Here is a 15,150-nt window from a genome sequence, read left to right on the forward strand (position 1 = left end):
AAGTAATGTATCCCATTCAAAACCTTAAAGACTACCTAAAGTAATTACAATAAACCTCCAGCAACCTCAAAAACACACTATCAAAGTAATGCTTACCGTGGCACATTTAGCTTCAACTTAGTGTCTCTAAAGCTAAGCCCATATGGTAGACCACCACATAATCCAACATTTTGGTAAAAGGATACTCCATTGTGAGGCACACCAATGTCCCACTCACCAGTCTGAGCAAGGAGAAGGTTATGTTTAGTTGCATCTCAGGGGCAAGGATCAGCCAGATCTAACATGTACTAGGGTCATTGAATCACAAGTACTAGTATGACTCAAAGTCCATGTGGAAGTAAATGATCAGAGAAGTGCCTCTCTAGACTATATAAAGAGAGACATGATGGAGCTCTTAACTCTGTGTCTCAGGCTGGTATGAGCCTAGCACTGAGCAGTATTTTACCCTCTCCAAGGATCATGCCACTTGGCTTAGGTTTTGCTGTCATTCGAGGGGGATAGAGTACTTGCCAACCTGGGATGATATGGTTGACAGAACACACTGCTTCACTGGGGTGTTCTGTACCTATCCCCTTCTAGGCTTTCTAATAATAGCTTAAACCTCATCTACCCCAATAGTGCTTTTTTGTCATTACCAACCTGATAAACCTTTCAACACAAGACCAATCCAACAAAATCTAAAGGTGTTACTGCTCAACGCTGGGAGTCTAAACAAGAAACTCCACTCCCTGCAAGCTCTCCTCACCCTGGAGAATACAGACAGCTGTGTGGTTACTGAGACATGGTTTAAATCTGCTGACAGCACCCCAGATGTGCAGGGCTATAACACCTTCCACACATTTATAACTGCTACTGCACAAGATGGTGCAAAAGGTGGAGGTGTCTCAATTTATATTGAAAACAAATGCACCTCAAGGCTGCTCAAACAGTATGACACACTTGAACTTCTCCATGCCCAAATTATAATAGGCAAAGTCCCATAACATACCCTTGCAAGCTATAAGTCCCCCTGTATGACTCAGGAAACCCATAACATTTACTTAACTGTACTGGAGTTACTCCCTATTCAGCCCAACACCATAATCAAGTGCGACTTTAACTACCTCACTGTAAACTGGGAATAATACATAACGACTAACATGCAGTCTCAGAGATTTCTGTACCTTGTAAACACAAATACCGTAGAAGAGATAGTCCATACACCCACAAGAAGCAGTGACATCACAGACCCAGTCCGCACCAATACGGGGGGGAATGTTGCACCCTCTGAATGTATTGTCTTCACTAGTCAGGTCAGATCATAAAGCTGTCTCCTCTGAAATAAAATTAAAATCTGGGACACCAGGTAACCCTGGAAGTTTTAGAAGTTACTCCAAGGCAAACATCTTACTTCTAAATGACACCCTGGAAAATTTTCAAGCTCACTCCCCAACCCAGGAAATACCACTACCTATACTGAGTCATTCACAAGAACCCTGTAGAATCATCCATATAGCTTTATATAGGCTGCAGTACCTACTCGGAATAAATTCACAATAAGCTCAAAAAACAAGTCACACTGGTAGAATCAATATAAATAAATTATATAACAAAAGGAAGAAAATCCTGGCCAAAACCAGAACATGTAATGCCCAATAAAGTAAGAACACCCTTGTCAAACAATATAAACAACTCAAAGGACTAATTACGTCAACCAAAGCCAGCTTTGAGGTAAGATGAGCATATCAGGCTAAGGACAACCACAAGGCATACTTCAGTTATGTACAACCAAAACTCAGACAAACTAGTAAAAACAAAAAAACGAACGTACAAGCTAGATTCTTCAGTTATGTCCAAAAACTTCAAAGGCAATACAACAATGTTCCAAACTAATTGTAAAAGGAGACACCTATACTGAGTCTGAGGACATAGCAAAGCTACTGGCCAATAAATTCAGCTCCAGTTTTCCCTGCTTTCTCCCCCAGAACCCTCTCTAGAAAAAAAAACTAACATCAGCTTCCCAACTATCATCAGGAATCGGGTCCTCAATGCACTCTCCAAGGCAAAAAAAAAACAGTGCATCACCAGGACTTGATAATATCCCAGGATGCCTCCATAACAGCATAAAACCTGACCTTTTGGAGCCTCTAGAAGCACTATTCAATTGCAGCCTCCTAACAGGCATTATGACAAGCAAATGAAGACTGCATCTGTTAACTCATTACATAAGGGTGGGTCATCCATACACCCAGGAAACTACCGATTCATAAGCCCTACTCATATGCAAGGGCATGGAAAGAATTATCACGGGCATGATGAATAACAATATAGGAAACCTACAAAAGTTGGATCCAGCTCAGTTTGGTTTCATCAGGGGAAGTCATGCCTCCTCACCCTGTTGGACTTCTTTGAGTAGGTCACAAAAACAATGACTAAAGGCAAAACAGTGCATACTGAGCACCTTGACCTGGTTAAAGCCTTCAAAACAAATCCCCACTTGACACTGTAGACAAGTTCTTTGAATTAGGTATAGACCTCTGTGTTACTTGCTTGATATCCAATTGGCTCAAAGATAGGACAGAAGAGGTTAAGATATGGGCACCAAAAAAGGCCAGTCATTAGCAGAATCCCTCAGGGCTTGGTGCTGGGGCTGCTCCTGTTTGGCATCCATGTCTCTGAAGTCAAGGTAAATGTCAAAAACTTCTGGATAATTAAATTTGCAGAAGACTGTAAATTATGTGCAGTAACTGAATCCCCCAAGATAGAAACACACTTCAAGTGGGCCTGACACAGACTAATAGCTGGTATTGGAGCCATAGTCTTAAAATCAATGATAAAAAGTGCATAATAAGGCAACCACACCTGCAAATTACTACACTGATAATACTCCCCAAGAGTAGACCTAATAGTAAGGTTAGGGATATGTTAACATGTAGACAACCAAAAATAAAAAGATCTGACAACCATGGCTAAAGCTGTACATACTTTAATAATAAAACAATGTAATGAAAATATAAAAAAGTGATTAGCAGTTTCATGTTCTGTGGTGTTTCTTCAGATGTTAACTCCAAAGACCAAAGTAAAATATTTAAAATTCAAAGAACAAGTAAAAGAGTGTATCTAATAACAATGTAACCTATCAAAAAGTTAACTATTGTAACTCAATGAAAAAGTCTGCAAAAGTTCAATGCAGGCTTTAAAGGTATCGCTCCATTAAATCGAGGAATCTTGTCTGCTTGTAGAGTGATTATCCACTTCATTTCAGCCACTTCTGTGAAGTTAACTATATCACCACCCCTAACATTATCTTTAATGACTTGTAAAGCCATAAAACAAAATGAATGATTCAAATTAGAAGCAAGATTCCTGAACTTAATGGAGTGATTCCTTTAAAGCCTGCACTGAAGTCCCAGAGACTTTTTACTGAGTTACAATAGTTACCTTTTTGATTGATTACATTGTTATTAGATACATTGTTTCACTGGTTCTCTGAATTTTACATATTTTAGTTTGGCCTTTGAAGTTAGATCTGAAGAAGCACCATACAGCATGAAAGCGCTAATCACTTTTTATATTTTTATTACATTCTTTTATCATTAAAGTATTTGCCGTAGTTGTCAGACCCTTTTATTTTTGGATTTGCTTTGTGTTAAGGATCAACATTTGACCGTGGGTGGTAGTTTTTAATATTCTTGTTGTTCTTAACATGTAAACAGCAACTTGGCCTTTGACCATCATGTATCTGCAGTAGTAAGGAAAATCATTCAATGTTGCCCAACTTATAAGCAAGGGTATGGCATCCAGGTACAAAGATATCATTATTTCATTGTAGCATGCTCTCATAAGACTCGTCATTGACTGTACCTTTTGTACCTACATATGCAGGAACTGGAGTGACCAGAAACTCCTCAAAAAATATGGCATAGAAAACAAGTCCTGTGTGAATCACCTCAAAGCATTGTCCTTATACTTGTTCTCTTATAGGCTAAGAGATGACCTATGCCAGACCTACAAAGAATCCTCTGAAGCAGTCTTAATGGTCCTTTTGCAAACCAACAAAACAAATAGCACAAGAGACATCAATCCCGGGACCTACACCTAGTACTAGAGGGATAGATATTTGTCTAAGAGGCTGCCTCTTCTCTGGAACAAGCCTCACATCCATGCAAAAATACAGTTGTTTAACTAAACTTACAATAACAGAAGATGTTCAAATGATCAAGCTGCAGTAGTCTTAGTTATATGGATTATATCCTGCCATGGATATAACAACTGGCCATCTTCCAAAGCTTCTTCTATGACCCCAAACCATCAGTCATCTTGAGTGGACAGGGAATTAGGTGAGGTTCTAACAGATAAAATGAGCCTCACCAATTTTTTTTTTTGGTACCCAGTCCCATTAACATCATTCTATCGGCCCATCTCCAAAAAGTCTCACATCCACACAAGATCAACTAGCTAATTACCTTTTCCATGGATTTAACCCAGTACTGCTGGTGCTGGTCATGAAATTTAAAGGTGGGCTGCCCTTGCATCTGTCTGGTGTTTTTTCTTTTTTATATGCCCTACACACACCCTTCCCCTCCCCCACACTCGTTGACTACATCCAAAGGCAACTCCCTTCTTTAGACCACACCTTCCCTTAGGGAACACCATCAACAAATGCTCTCCCAGCCAGGATGGACTTGTCCAGCCCTCCCTGTTGCTCCATCAGTCACCCGAACTGGCCATAGTCAGGACTTTATCTCACTAAGCCACCCAGGATGCTGAGATTCTCATCAAACATCTTGAAGAAAATGACTTCAAGGGATTACTGCTATTATTCAGTGTCAATAAGATACAAATGGACAGAAAAACAATGTCATACAGTAAGGCACAAAGCCACTGCAAAGAGACGCAGTCAGTAAACACAAAATCAGGTCACAACAACTACTCCACCATGACATTCTAGGGGGAATAAAGTAAAATCATTTATAGTGATGTAGGGACTTTAGTACTACAAACATAATCCAGTATTATTAAATAATTATTTTTTTCTACCCACAGACGACCTTTAGTTGTTTTGATGAGCTTAAAGTTTCACCTCTTGAACTTTAGCATGCAAGCACATTGTCTTTCTGCATGGCTCAGTTGTAGTCATTGTACTGAACTCAACATTATGTTTATAATTGTTAAGCATATGTCAGTCTGCTACATTTTCTTCCAACACAATGCTCATGTGTGTCAAGTATCAATACTTTGTTCTTTGCAATTGATAAGTCACATCTAGCTAACCACCAAGCACGTGAACATACCTATTCAGAGCCAATAATAGATACATGCAATACACATGCATACATATATATATATACATATATCTATATATATCTATATATATATATATATATATATATATATATGTGTGTGTGTGTGTGTGTGTACACACGCATATTTCTATCTATATATATCTAATCTATAGCTATATATATATATATATATATATATATATATATATATATATGTATATATATATATATATATATATATACACACATATACGGATTCACTTTATAATTTCGAAATACTGAAATACAGAATTTCAGTATTTCGAAATCATAAAGTCGAACATCCATAATCCCGACAGCACACAATCGCGAAACACGCAATCACAAACACATACAAACCATACACCACACAACACATACATCGTCCAAACCCACATTACAACAAACAAAACACACACAAACACAAAAACACAAAAAAACCTACACTACGTGCAAGCAGGGAGGGGCAAGCCCCCCTGCACACCCCCCCTACTTATATATACTATCTCCGAGATCGCACAGACACAAAAAGGAAACACACACCCACACATTTCACAGTCCCTCGCACACACACAAACATCACACATATACATATGTATATATATATATATATATATATATATATATATATATATATATGTATGCATGTGTATTGCATGTATCTATTATTGGCTCTGAATAGATATGTTCACGTACTTGGTGGTTAGCTAGATGTGAAGAAAACCACAAAAATACCACAAACAAGGTAACGCAAAGGTGGAACAAACCGCTGCAAATAATCCACGAATATGAACCAAATTGAGTTTATTTGTAAGCGCTTTCATGCATCTAAAATGGATGCACTTCTTCAGACAAAAACATACAGCCACCAACTCCAATATATAAGCAAACTAATTAATCAATCAATTAAGCAGTTAATTAACCATTTAGGGAATAAAAATAGAAGTTATGTTCTTACCATAACGTTCCATGTTAGTTGTCTTCTTCTCGCCTTCTTCTTGCTGGATGGGTTCGGAGCCGACCTCGGCTCCGACTCGGCCACTCTAAAAGCTCGAGAGTTGGTTCCACCGGCTCGAGGCTCCCCTTATATCCCACAATGCTAGGCGAGAGTTACCTCAGATCTCGTTTGTAAGCTAACCCAGCTTATACCAAAAACAGTATAACAGTGAAACAGAATCCACCTCTAACAGCAGGAAGAAAAGGGGTGACCTATATCCTGAAACAAGAAATATGCATAATAGCATATGACTAAGAAAGAGGTGGTAGAAAGAGAGGTCACGATCACAACTCCTCTAGGTCTGTCCAGGCCAGGGGGAAGGAGGGTGGGACGCAAGAAGAAGGCGAGAAGAAGACAACTAACATGGAACGTTATGGTAAGAACATAACTTCTATATGTTAAGTTGTCTATCTCGCCTTCATTCTTGCTGGATGGGACCGGCCCCTAGCACCTTGTCCCGGTGGCCTAACGGAACAGACTCCTGAGAACAGTGGAGCCAAAATTAGCTCTATGCCTAGAAGCTAAATCCAACTTATAATGAGAAATAAAAGTGTGAGGAGTAGCCCAAGTAGCCGCTGCACAAATGGTGTCAATAGGCAGTCTGTCTTGGAAGGCTAAAGAAGTAGCCAAAGCTCTGGTGGAATGGGCTTTAGGTTTATTAGGCAGTTCTTGGTGTCTAATTTCATAAACAAGGGTAATCAGAGATGTTAGCCATCTGGATAAAGATACCTTTGAAACTGGAAGTCCCTTTCTGCTTTCCGCATAGGAGACAAACAGTTGATCAGATTTTCTGAATAGTTTCGTCCTGTCCAAGTAGTACCTTAATTGACGATGATCATCCAGGTAATGTAATTTCTGTTCAGACCTATTTGAATACTCCGGGAAAAAAACAGGGAGATCAATGCATTGGTTTAGATTTGATGTTGAAACCACCTTAGGCAAAAAGGACGGGTTAGTTCGTAAGGAAACTCTGTCCTTATGGAACACAAGGTAAGGAGAACGACAACTGAGTGCTTGAAGTTCTGAAATTCTTCTAGCTGATGTGATAGCCACCAGAAAAGAGTTTTCCATGATAATAGCTTTAAGGAACATGAAGCTGCAGGTTCGAAAGGGGAAAGAATCAAAGAAGCAAGAACTAAATTTAGGTCCCAAGGAGAAGGAGGATTTCTGACAGGAGGTCTGAGAAGAAAACTCCTTTCAAAAAGGCTTTGCAGAGTTTGTGGGACATTAGGGCAGATTCAGAAATACCCACATGGAAATTAGAAATAGCCGCCAATTGAACCTTAAGAGTAGATGGAGATGAACCTGCATGGAAGAGTTCAGCAAGAAAATCAAGGACTAGTTGGATGGAAGCGTGAAAGGATCTATGTCCTTTCCTTGTGCCCAATATGAGAAGCGCTTCCACTTACTCAAATAAATCTTTCGAGTGGAAGATTTATGGAAGCTATCAAAATATCTCTAACAGAGTGAGATAATTGAGGAAGCCTGGCTACTGTTGGAAGTGGAGGAACCAAGCAGTGAGGTTCAGAGAGGGGAGGGAGCGATGAAGCTGACCCGACTGATGGATCAAAAGATCTGGAACTAGGTCCAGGTTCCACGGTCGCCCAAAAGAAATCGATGTAGAAAGGGGAACCACACTTGTCGAGGCCAGTAAGGCGCAATGAGGATCAATGAGGCCTTCTGAGCGATAGCTTTCTGTATTACTTGAGAGATCAGTGGGAAAGGAGGAAATGCATACAGAAGTCCCAGAGCTAAACTTGGACTAGTGAGCACCAGCTGGGTTGGCCTGGTAAAGGGAATAGAGTGAAGTATTCTCTGCACTTGCTGTTTTGGGGAGTAGCAAAAAGATCACAGCAAGGCTGACCCCACTTGAGAAATATCTCTCACTACAGAGTCTTTCAGAGACCACTCGTGAGGCATAAGAATAGCTCTGCTCAACTTGTCCGCAATGTGATTGGACTTCCCGGGATGTGCGTTGCTATCAGAAAACGCTGAGAAGAAATCGCCCACTGCCACAGTCTGAGTGCTTCTCGACACAGGGGTATGATCTGGTTCCGCCTTGTTTGTTGATGTACCACACTACAGACATATTGTCTGTCTGGATTGCAATCGCTCCCAAGGGAAGAGAGTCTTGAAGGGCTTGCAACGCTAGAAGCACTGCTCTCATCTCCAGAACATTTATGTGCAAGTGGCATTCGCTTTGGTTGCCATGTGCCCTGGACTGTCCTGCCCTGATAATGCCCCCACCCGATCAGGGAGGCATCCGCTGTCAGAGTAGCAACCGGAGGAGGTGGAACAAATGGTCTCCCCAACAGGAGCTGGGGAAGACATCCACCACATGAGATGCTTTTGCACGCCATGTGATCATAATGGTGTGAGACATTGGAAGTTCCTGGTATGACCATTGAGAAAAGAGCATCCACTGAAGGATCCGCATGTGGTATCTGGCCAATGGGAGGAGAGGTATGGCCGCTGCCATAATTCCCAACACCTTTAGAACTAACCTGGCTTTGGCTCTGTTGTTGTTGAGAAGTAGTGACACCAATCTTTGAATGTCTGATATCCTTTGGTTCGTTAGTGTTGCAGACATGTTTATAGTATCTAAATTTGCGCCTATGTAGGTAATAGTACGACAAGGCGACAAAACAGACTTTTCGCAATTTATTGAGATACCCAATTTTTGACAGACGCGAAAAGTGTAATCTCTGGCCATCAGAAGGAGATGCTTGGTGGGAGCTGTGAGGAGCCAGTCGTCCAAATATGGAAACACCTGGAATCCTTGTCGCCTCAGGTGAGAAGCTACCACTGCCATGCATTTGGTAAACACCCGGGGGGCAGTGGTGAGACCAAAGGGCAGGGCCCTGAATTGAAAATGACTGGTTCCCAGCCTGAAGTGGAGGAATCTTCTGGAGCGCCTGTTCATTTTTATGTGATAGTACGCGTCCTGAAGGTCTATAGAGCACATCCAGTTTCCTTTTCCCAATAGGGGAAGAATGGATTGCAGCGTGACCATCCGAAATCTTGTTTTCTTGACCGATCTGTTCAAGATACTGAGATCCAAAATTGGTCTCCAGTCCCCTGTTTTCTTTGGAACTAAAAAGAACCTTGAGTAGATTCCGGATCCTTGTTGGTCTGCTGACACTGGCTGAATAGCTCTTTTGCAAGCAGTTTTGAAATTTCCAAAGCTGCTATATCCCTTTGAGCGGGTGGAACATCTGGAAGGGATTTTTTTGACTGATTTGGAAAACGAAGAAAGGGGATAGAATAACCTTCGGAAATGATGGACTGTACCCATTTGTCTTGTGTCAAGGATAGCCAGGCTTCTGGGTACAGTGACAATCTTCCCCCAACTGCCTCCGAAGATGGGCAGTCGGGCAACACCTCAGGGATGCTGAAAAGGCTTATCGGAGGAAGTTTCTCGATTGCCCTGGTTCTGCGGACCCCTCTGCCTCTAGGGCGACGCCTACCATTGTTGTTCCCCTCTGCCTCTGGCGGGAACCGACTCTGTCGCCAGGCTAAGTCCCTTGAGATTGTTTACGGAACCACATCTTTCCACCCTTCTGGCCTTTGGGGTAAGGCCTAGAAGGAGTCGAAAACGGACTCGACGGCAGAAAGGGTCTTGCCATCAGTCTCGCACCTAGTCAGGGTTTCTTTCACTTGAGGACCAAAAGAGATGATCCATCAAAGGGGAGTTCGTGAAAGACGCCTTGAAAGGTTCCGCAAAATTGCATAGCCGCATCCAGGCGTGCCTACGTAAGGCTACCCCTGTTCCTGCGTTCTACTCGCTCCATCGGCCGCATAAGAGAGGAGGCGCATGGAGGAGTTGGAAATGGAATTAAGGATAGCCAGCTGCGTGTTCATTTTTCTTGGAACCCCAAGGGCTGTAGGGTCCTTCAACATCTCACTCGCTTCCTTGACCAAGTCCCTTTGAAGACGAAAGTGAAATGGCACAGGTAATTCAGCTTAACGCATGGTAAAAGTCGCTGAGGAGAACATCCGCTTCCCGTACCTATCCATGGACCTAGATTCCTTGTTAGGTGGATGGACAGGCACTGAAGGATCAGCCAGTTCCTTCTTTGTGGCGGCAGCTACCACCATAGCATCCACAGAAACTCCTTTTGATAAAAATTGCTTGTCTGATGGAGCTGTGATGAATTTGGAGGGTCTCCTGGGAGTGGGGTCCACTGAACCAGGAGCCGCCCATGCCTTCTTAGCAACCACCTGCAGGAGGGGGGCGAAGGGGGGGGACACCCAGGAGGTGGAAGGACGAGAGCCAAACCCCTGCAGATACACAGATTCCCCCTCTGAAGGGTTCGGGGCTGGCCAATTTCCCCTCTGTTTAAGGATTTCCAGAATGTCTGCAAATGAGACATCTTCAGAAGGGGAACGGGGGGAACCCTCAGAATCATCCAGATCTGTGTCCGACGTGATAGACTCAGGTGAGTCAATGTGCTTCCTCTTGCACTTCCTTTTCCGAGGGGGCTCTTCTGCCAAATCAGGAGAGGCCTCGGAAGAGGATAAAATCCCCAAAGGGGGTTCTTGAGGAGCTGGCTCTCTGCGGTCCGGAATGAGGGAGTGAGTCGACTTACCCTGAGGCAGCATAGAGGGAGGGGCTGACGGAGCCGACTGTGGAGTAGAGCCAGGCTCTAACACACTGCGCATGACCTCGAATGCACCCCTGTCAGGCAGAGCCAGAGGTCCCCGCTCCGAGGAGCTAAGAACCCCCCTCGGCACTGACAGTGATGGCTCCGAGGTCGATGTCGGAGCCGAACTCACCAGCGCCAAGCACCGAGAGGGAGAGGGGCCGGACAAGGGCCCGATGCCACTCACCCCCTCGGAGCCGACGAGGGAAGTCCGGCGCCGAGATTCCTCCACGGAAGAAAACGGAGCCGACGACGGAGCCGAAGACAATTGTCTCGGCTCCGAGGTGACCACAGTCTCGGTTCCGACACGACCTGGCTCCGAACTCAAAAGAGTCAAGGAGGAAAGAGTTGATGGACGGGGCAGGCACCGACTGATGAGACGGGCTCTGAAGCGTCTGGGCTAGTGCCTCGGACTTGAGTAGGCGACTCACCACCCTCTGAAGGTCATGAACGGAAAGCCGCGATGACCTAGAGGAATGAGACCTTTGGCCCGCTCAGACAGCAGGGGAGAACCTGGAGCCGAATGAACGGAGCCAAGAGAAGGTGACCTAGACCTCTTTCTGGTTGTCGGCTCAAGATCTTGTCGGAGCCGACACGGGTACTCGATAACCTCGGCTCCGCCGGAGCCGAGGAAGCCACAGAAACTGCGGACTGAGCCTTATTGGCTCCAGCCGGAGCCGATAAAGGCAAAGGTTGAACAACCTGAGGTCTCGGCTCAGAAGCCGGAGCCGAAGACCTCGATGCCTTAGAGGGCTTCCCTGTTGAGACAGACAGGGAATCCTCAGGCTTCAACAAGCCTCTCAGAATTAGCTTGTTTTTTCTTTCCTGCAGGACCCTGGGGCTGAAGCCATGGCAAACAGCACAGGAGTCCTGCAGGTGCAAAGGCCCCAGACAATAGACACAAGAAGTGTGAGCGCCTGTCAGAGACATTTTCTGACAGCACGCATCACACTTCTTGAACTGAGACCTTTGCTTCTTTTGACATAGCCTAACTGGTGAACACAAACACACACTCAAACACACCAGTTATACCCTGTCAGAATAACAATTTTAGTAAAATACTAAAATAAAATACAACAAACTGTAGCAAAAACTACACAAACACTCCTAGGGAAGAGAAGGCCTAAGGCCCAAGGGAAGAACCAAAGGTTCTTTTAAACAAGAAACGGGAAAAATTAGGGTCGGGGATAAAGTTCTATGAACTATACTAATTTAAGAATAATTAAACTGAAAAAGGGGGAAAAAGAGTAACTTTTAATAGAAAAAGCTTAAACTCACCAGGAACCGGTAGAAGCAACCAACCTCGAAGCTGTAGCGGCAAACGAGATCTGAGGTAACTCTCGCCTAGCATTGTGGGATATAAGGGGAGCCTCGAGCCGGTGGAACCAACTCTCGAGCTTTTAGAGTGGCCGAGTCGGAGCCGAGGTCGGCTCCGAACCCATCCAGCAAGAATGAAGGCGAGATAGACAACTTAACATTCAATATTGAACATAATTTGAAAGTTTTTTAAAAAGGTTTTTTTTAAAAAAATATTATTTAAAAAGTCTTACAAAGTTAATGTATTCCAATGCTTAAAACTAATAACCACAGCACTATTAACCAAGTCCAAAACTAACTACATTGAAGTAGTATTGTTTAGGACTACTGAAATTCAATTAACGTCTCAAAGCTTTCAACCTAAGTAAACATTTGATAGAAGCAACATCATTGATCCCAGGATAAACATAGGCGTTTGTTTTTAGTTGCCAAATTAATTCTTGCTCCTCAAGTTTTAATTGCCAAGGACCACCTCGTGGATTTTGGGTAACCTGTTGTACTACCGAAAAAAGAAATTTGTGTGAATTAAATTCAATAATATGTCTTGCCAAGGCATTGGTGACCTGACCTTTGGCAATAGCGTAAATGTGCTCATATATACGCTGTTTTAAATGGCGTTCCGTCTTACCCAGATAAAATACTGGGCAGGACTGGCATGAAGCCAGGTAAACAACGCCTTGGGAGTCACAATTAAATTTATCAGGAATCAAATATCTATGACCTTTAATGTAAAAACAGGAACCCGTCTGAATATACTGACAGTACCTACACCTTCCACATTTAAACATCCCTTTCTTTTGTTTATAATGACCATGAGGAAGTTGAAATATTGTCTTTAAAGAGACACCTTTATTGAAAACCACAACTGGTTTAACCCCAAGCACTTTCCTGAGACTCGAATCTTGCAAAATTACATCCCAGCAGTTATTCAAGATTTCCCTAAGTGGAAATGCCATATCATTGAATTGTGTAATAAAACTGGTAATGTACTTTGATTGACCATCAGAATCCATCACGGCCGCTGTATTAACAACAGCGACAGGTGACCGCATCCCGTTAGTGGAAGAATAACCTTTTGTTAAAATGGGACCAAGTAAACCCTCTGCTCTTTTATTTGACACTTCTAAAGTCAATGCATGCACCAAGGATGATGGATCTGGAACCTCAGTTTTGCCGTGATTCTTGGCATGTGTTACAACATTTGAATACCATTCCTTTTGATGAAAATTACGGGTTCCTGACTGTGGATATTAAGGATTTATATACAGTTATACAGTTATTCCACAGCAATTAGGCTTAGAATGGGTTAGAGACTTTTTACTAATGAAACAAGTCTCCGGATTGGACATCGATTTGATTATTGCTTTATTGGATATTATTTTAAGTAATAATTATTTTATGTTTAAAAAGCAACTGTTTCTTCAAAGGTCAGGTATTGCCATGGGCTCCCCCTGTGGAGGGAGCTTTGCTAATTTTGTTATGGCATTTTGGGAACACACTTTCCTATTTTCACATGCTTTGTTCCAAAATTTGGTAGTATGGTATACACGGTACCAAGATGATATTTTTATTATCATGAAAGGGACACAAGTAGACGCTGAGAGATTAGTTGACACCATGGGTTCCTTTTCATAATTTTTGGAATTTACGTTTCAATATCATGAGCATGTTATTAAATTTCTTGATATTAATATTTATAAGGATGTGACATATAATAGATTTAGGACGACCATTTATAGGAAACCTTTTTACAGTAACTCCTTTTTACATTTTTCTAGTAATCATCCACTTTTTCAAGAAAGAGGGGTGATCAAAGGCCAATTGGTCAGGGCATCTAGAATGTGTCCGCTTGATGATGATTTCGAACAAGAGTGTAACACGTTGGGTCAGATGTTCTTTAATCGGGGTTATCCATCATCCTTGGTGCATGCATTGACTTTAGAAGAGTCAAATAAAAGAGCAGAGGGTTTACTTGGTCCCATTTTAACAAAAGGTTATTCTTCCACTAACGGGATGCGGTCACCTGTCGCTGTTGTTAATACAGCGGCCGTGACGGATTCTGATGGTCAATCAAAGTACATTACCAGTTTTATTACACAATTCAATGATATGGCATTTCCACTTAGGGAAATCTTGAATAACTGCTGGGATGTAATTTTGCAAGATTCGAGTCTCAGGAAAGTGCTTGGGGTTAAACCAGTTGTGGTTTTCAATAAAGGTGTCTCTTTAAAGACAATATTTCAACTTCCTCATGGTCATTATAAACAAAAGAAAGGGATGTTTAAATGTGGAAGGTGTAGGTACTGTCAGTATATTCAGACGGGTTCCTGTTTTTACATTAAAGGTCATAGATATTTGATTCCTGATAAATTTAATTGTGACTCCCAAGGCGTTGTTTACCTGGCTTCATGCCAGTCCTGCCCAGTATTTTATCTGGGTAAGACGGAACGCCATTTAAAACAGCGTATATATGAGCACATTTACGCTATTGCCAAAGGTCAGGTCACCAATGCCTTGGCAAGACATATTATTGAATTTAATTCACACAAATTTCTTTTTTCGGTGGTACAACAGGTTACCCAAAATCCACGAGGTGGTCCTTGGCAATTAAAACTTGAGGAACAAGAATTAATTTGGCAACTAAAAACAAACGCCTATGTTTATCCTGGGATCAATGATGTTGCTTCTATCAAATGTTTACTTAGGTTGAAAGTTTTGAGACGTTAATTGAATTTCAGTAGTCCTAAACAATACTACTTCAATGTAGTTAGTTTTGGACTTGGTTAATAGTGCTGTGGTTATTAGTTTTAAGCATTGGAATACATTAACTTTGTAAGACTTTTTAAATAATATTTTTTTAAAAAAAAAAACCTTTTTAAAAAAACTTTCAAATTATGTTCAATATTGATTT

At 42.1% G+C, this 15,150-nt stretch overlaps 1 protein-coding gene across 1 annotated transcript in view; it reads right to left on the reverse strand.

The window, feature by feature from the left end:
* Nucleotides 1-15,150, reverse strand: part of SPO11 (SPO11 initiator of meiotic double stranded breaks) — a 1,671,983-nt gene that overhangs the window by 882,708 nt on the left and 774,125 nt on the right. The window lies entirely within an intron of this gene.

Source organism: Protopterus annectens, chromosome 12.part0, assembly GCF_019279795.1.
Source record: "Protopterus annectens isolate FY-2018-M chromosome 12.part0, PAN1.0, whole genome shotgun sequence".
NCBI lineage: Eukaryota > Metazoa > Chordata > Ceratodontiformes > Protopteridae > Protopterus > Protopterus annectens.